This window comes from Arvicanthis niloticus, chromosome X, assembly GCF_011762505.2.
Source record: "Arvicanthis niloticus isolate mArvNil1 chromosome X, mArvNil1.pat.X, whole genome shotgun sequence".
Lineage (NCBI taxonomy): Eukaryota > Metazoa > Chordata > Mammalia > Rodentia > Muridae > Arvicanthis > Arvicanthis niloticus.
Window position 1 is genome coordinate 20,812,766 of NC_047679.1, and position 4,791 is coordinate 20,817,556.

Genomic DNA, 4,791 nt, shown 5'->3' on the forward strand with positions numbered 1-4,791 from the left:
ACAACTTCTGAGGCAATGGGGTGGGGTTGTCCTATGGCATGGAAACCATTCAGGTTTAAATTTGCCTTGACAAACTGCAGTAGTCAACAGGATAACTTATGAGCAGGCCATCCTGCTATTGACCCACTAAGAAGTTCCCATTGGAACAACGAGCTCTATGACAGTTTGTGAGTGTGGGGACACAGGAATGCTGAAATCTCTATAGCCTTACAAAATGCCTTTTTTTTTTTTTTTTTTTTTTTTTTTTTTTTTTAATATGTTACGTTGGGTCTGGAGAGATGGGCTCAGTCACTAAAAGCACGGGTTGCTCTTCCATAAGACCCAGGTTCAGTTCCCAGCCCCAACATGGTGACTGGCAACCATTCCAGTTACAGGGTGTCTGACAACCTCTTCTGTCCTCCACTGGGGCTGGGCACACAAGTTGTGCACATACATGCATACATGGAGGCAAACTCTCATACACATAAACTAAAATAAATAAAATCTTTAAAAAGTGTTACAATAAGGTGCCTTTTATGTGTACTGTTGGGGATTGAACTCAGAGCCTTTCACATGGTAGATAGGACTTTTACCCCTGAGATACAGCCCCAGCCTGTCAATTCACATTATATTATGAAAGATAATTTACTTCTTAGACTATGATGGGCACCTTTAGCTTGCTTCTCCTCATGCCCTAATAACCCCTCCCTCTACCCTCACCAACCCCTTTTGGCTCCTCAGCTTGAGTAGGTGTGATATTTGGGGATTTACTAGGATACTATGGCCAAGTCAGAGACAGAGACAGTGTACTTCTGTTTGGAAGCTGCTCATTTAGTGGCAGGTTGTATCTCCTGCCCAGGTCAAAGCAACACACTTTACTGAAATGTATACTGTTAAGGCTTTTGGGCATTTCCTCTTGGACCTAGAAACTTGCATCTTTCCTGCCACTATAATACTCTCCCACCCACAACAATCAGTCGTTGTCCAGAGAGACCAATGGGGGATTTTTTTTTTTTTTGTAGTAATATGTGCTTCTCTTTCTGGGACCCATATTGTGACCATCTTGTAGCTGTTTGTATTTTGCAATAGGTGATGGTAGCCATTACCTCTATATTCCCAAATGGAATCAGTGGCTTGCCAGTCTGTTGTCAAACTTTTGGATTACCCTTTTCCTTCTCAGTCGTCCAGAATCTACATATCATGGTTGGCCTAAAGATTCTCACTGACTATAACTAGAGAAACAGATGAAAAGACTTGTTCCAATCACTAACAAACTATGTCTGAACCACAAACAACTCACAATGCTTCAAGACCAAATGAGGTTAAGGACTTTAGTGTCTTTCATAGATATATTCTATAAAAGAAGTGCCAGAGGGGCTGGCAAGTTGGCAGAGTGGGTAAATTACTCTCTGTACAGCATGAGGATCAAAGTTCACACCCCAGAACCCTTGTAAAACTGGGCAAAGTAGAGTGTGTCTTTACTCCACGTGCTCCAATAGTGAGATGAGAGGCAGGGACAGGAATCTCTGGCATCTCGTGGGCCTTTTAGCCTGGTATATACAGCACAATTGACAAATAACAAGGAGATCCTGCTTCCAACAAAGTAAAACACCAGAGACAACACCTGAAAGAGAGACCCTTACACCCCCATGGCATGCATATGGGTACACTTTACACATGTACCCATACCCAAGATATAGGAAGAAGAGGAAGAGGCACCACTAGCTGAAAAGTAGGTGGTAAAGCCAGGTCAGGAATCACATATCTGCTGACTGCAAATCTCTACAAATCCCTTCTACTGCATGCAATGAATTTTCCTGGAAGATTCTTGTGATTGCCTGTAGCACTTGCTGGTTTTGCTAATGGAGTTAGTTTGACCTCAGGTTCTGATACAAATGCCTGTCCTTTGGCTGCTACAACACACAGCTGAGATAGTAAAATGTTTGCACCTAAGAATCTCACAGAAATCAATTACCTTTTAATGGCAACACAGTTTTGTTAGGGTGTTCCCCACTTTAAGCCACCTCCCCCAGAGAAATAAAGTATTAGTATGGTGGGTGGCCTATGAAGTTGGGGAGTCAGTTTTCCTCTCTTCAGATTATTTTTATGTGTCACCTGCTGTAAGGTGTCCCAGTTCGATGGGAGTTTTTTTATCGGATGTTCCAGATTTCTATGGGTCATGATCTGATCTCCAGGGTTCCTCTGTTTCCTATCTTCTTGTTAGTCACTGAGTGTTTCCAAGCTGAAGGCTGGCCTGCTAGCTTTATTCTGTAATTGAGGGCTTGCTCTCTGCCTTATATGCACCAGATTTTGTCAGAGTCAGAGAAACAAGGCTTTTTAAAGGTGACCTCTATATATTTTCTGTGGCCTTGCCATGACCTGTGTTTGATTACCATTTGGTTATTATTTGTTGAACAGTACTCAGAAACAACACTAACATTATATTTTTTAAACCTATATCAAAGCATATGTTTATAGAAATTTACCAATTTATATATAAGGACTATATGAGCCTTTGAAAGTTAGGAGTTGTGTCTCAGTCTCATCAGTCATTTATGTCATGGCCCCTTGAAAAGTGATCACAGACAACCAACAACTGCTTTCATTTTAGTAAATGATTAAGATTGGCTTTTTACCATTAGGTCTCCTCCATTGATCTATAGTCACTCATGTAAAAAACCATTCTACTCTTTTACTAATGTCCAACCTCCTCTATGGGAAATAGTGTTATGTCATTTGATACCAGAGTTGGGGTCACTCCAGCTCTTGAGAGAGTCCCTGACTGGTTTAGTTTAGTGATCCTATAAGGAGATACCACAAAGGGCATACTATACCCTTGTACAGTAAAACTGAGTGAGGAAAGTCCAATCTGGACATGGTGGCTCAGGTTTGTAACCCCCATCACATGGGGAAGATGAAGTAATCAGGTGGACTGCCATGAGTTTGAAGCCAGCCAGAATTACATAGTGCCTCAAAATTAAACCAGTACAAAAGAACCAGAAAAGAAAGAACAAAAGGGGGAATAAAGGACAGTAACAATGAAAGTTGTATGTAGTTGCTCCTGTCTATTACTGAAGTACGTTGGAAACTGAGACAGGAGGAATGCAACACATTCGAGGCTGGCCTGGGGTTACGCAGTGAGTTCAAAGCTACAAAGAAAGACCCTCTTTAAAACTAACAAACTCCACAACTGTCATCATTGTAAAAAGTAGCATTTTACAATGGAGAAGTGGAGAGTGGGTTCCATCATAGCAAACTCAGGACTTTGGTTAGATAATTTGGGATAAGTAGAGATACTGCTGGTTTTAGGCAAGTACTAAGGAAGCTCATAGCTCTGAGAATCCCTGGTTATCAAAAACCCTCCAACTCTGTGACAGGTTGGTCAGGTGGTCAAGAGTTTCAGTGCAATGAAGAGTGTCAAAGAGGAATTCATTTCTCAACACAGTGGTGGTTTCTTTAGTTATGTGAGTTAATATGTTCACTTTGTCATTCAAACCAGTTTATTCTTAAAACTTGGCATCTAAGCCATAGTGACTCAAATATGACTACTAAAAATATTTTTGATCTGGGGTCTCTTTATGTAGCTCTGTCTGCCCTAGAACTTGCTATATAGACCAGTGTTGGGGGCCAACTTTTAGCAGAAAGCGGCTATCAGCTTTGCAGCCATCTTGAGCCATATACCCTGACATGAGACTTGGATTACAATAGCCTACAACAGCTGAGCACACTCCGATAATCTTGGTTTAGATAACTTGGGTGTGTGAGATTAAAGGTGTGTAACTTAAGAGTGTAACTTAGAAGTGTAGAGATCAGATTTAGAGACAAGACCTAAGGGCATGATTAAAGGTGTGACCAAAAGGCATGGCTTAGAAGTGAGACATATAAAAGGCAGAGGCAGACGGCAGAGAATCAGACACAGCAGAAAGAAGACAGAGAAGCAGTCACTTGGAAGAGAACTTGGAAGAAGTAACTTTGAACTTGGAGGCACTAGAGACTAGGAACTAGGGACTAGGAACTTAGGACTTGGGACTTGGAGAGAAGAAGAGAGACTGAAGAATAAATGGGATTGAAACACACTCTGTCTGGTCTCCATTCCTCTCGACCGCCCTCATTCTCTCTCTTGCTTAACCTCCACCCGCAGACTGGAGCAGCAGCTTGGGCCGGGATACAGTGGCTGCCAAACGCGGGACAGCCTGGCCCTCAACACTTGAACTTGGGCCGAGACATTTTTTGGCACCAGGACTAGTGCGGGTCTCAACATTTTTTTGGCCGCCCGAACGTGGGGCTAGTGCAGTTCTCAACAGACCAGGTTGGCCTGGAACTTATTTTCATCCTCCTGCCTCTATATCCCAAACAATGGGACTACAGGAGTAAGGAACCTTGCCCAGATTATTCAAATATGACTTCATATAACAGATACTGAACTCAGTAAAGGCAGACAGTCTACTGAGCAGGAGAAATAATTGTTGTGGCAGGATCCAAATCATCATCTACTATAGACCCCCGTGAAAGCTTTGCCAGTAAGTGGAAAACACATCTCTTTCATGTATTCTCTCTGTCTAGATTTAAAGACCGTTATTGCTCATTCTCATTCCTTAGTTTATTTGGAATTTGCATTAGAATTGTAAAGGCATCATCTACAAAAACTTTACAAGAAGATAAATTAAAAGTGTTCAGTTTAGTCACAAACCAAAAAGGTTGAGACTGTATAGTAGAGTGTTTGAAGACCTCAGGTCTGAAGTCAGATGCCTGAGTTCCTCCTTGCCTCTGATACTCACACCAGTGACCTCAGGCACCTGATGCACCTCTTAC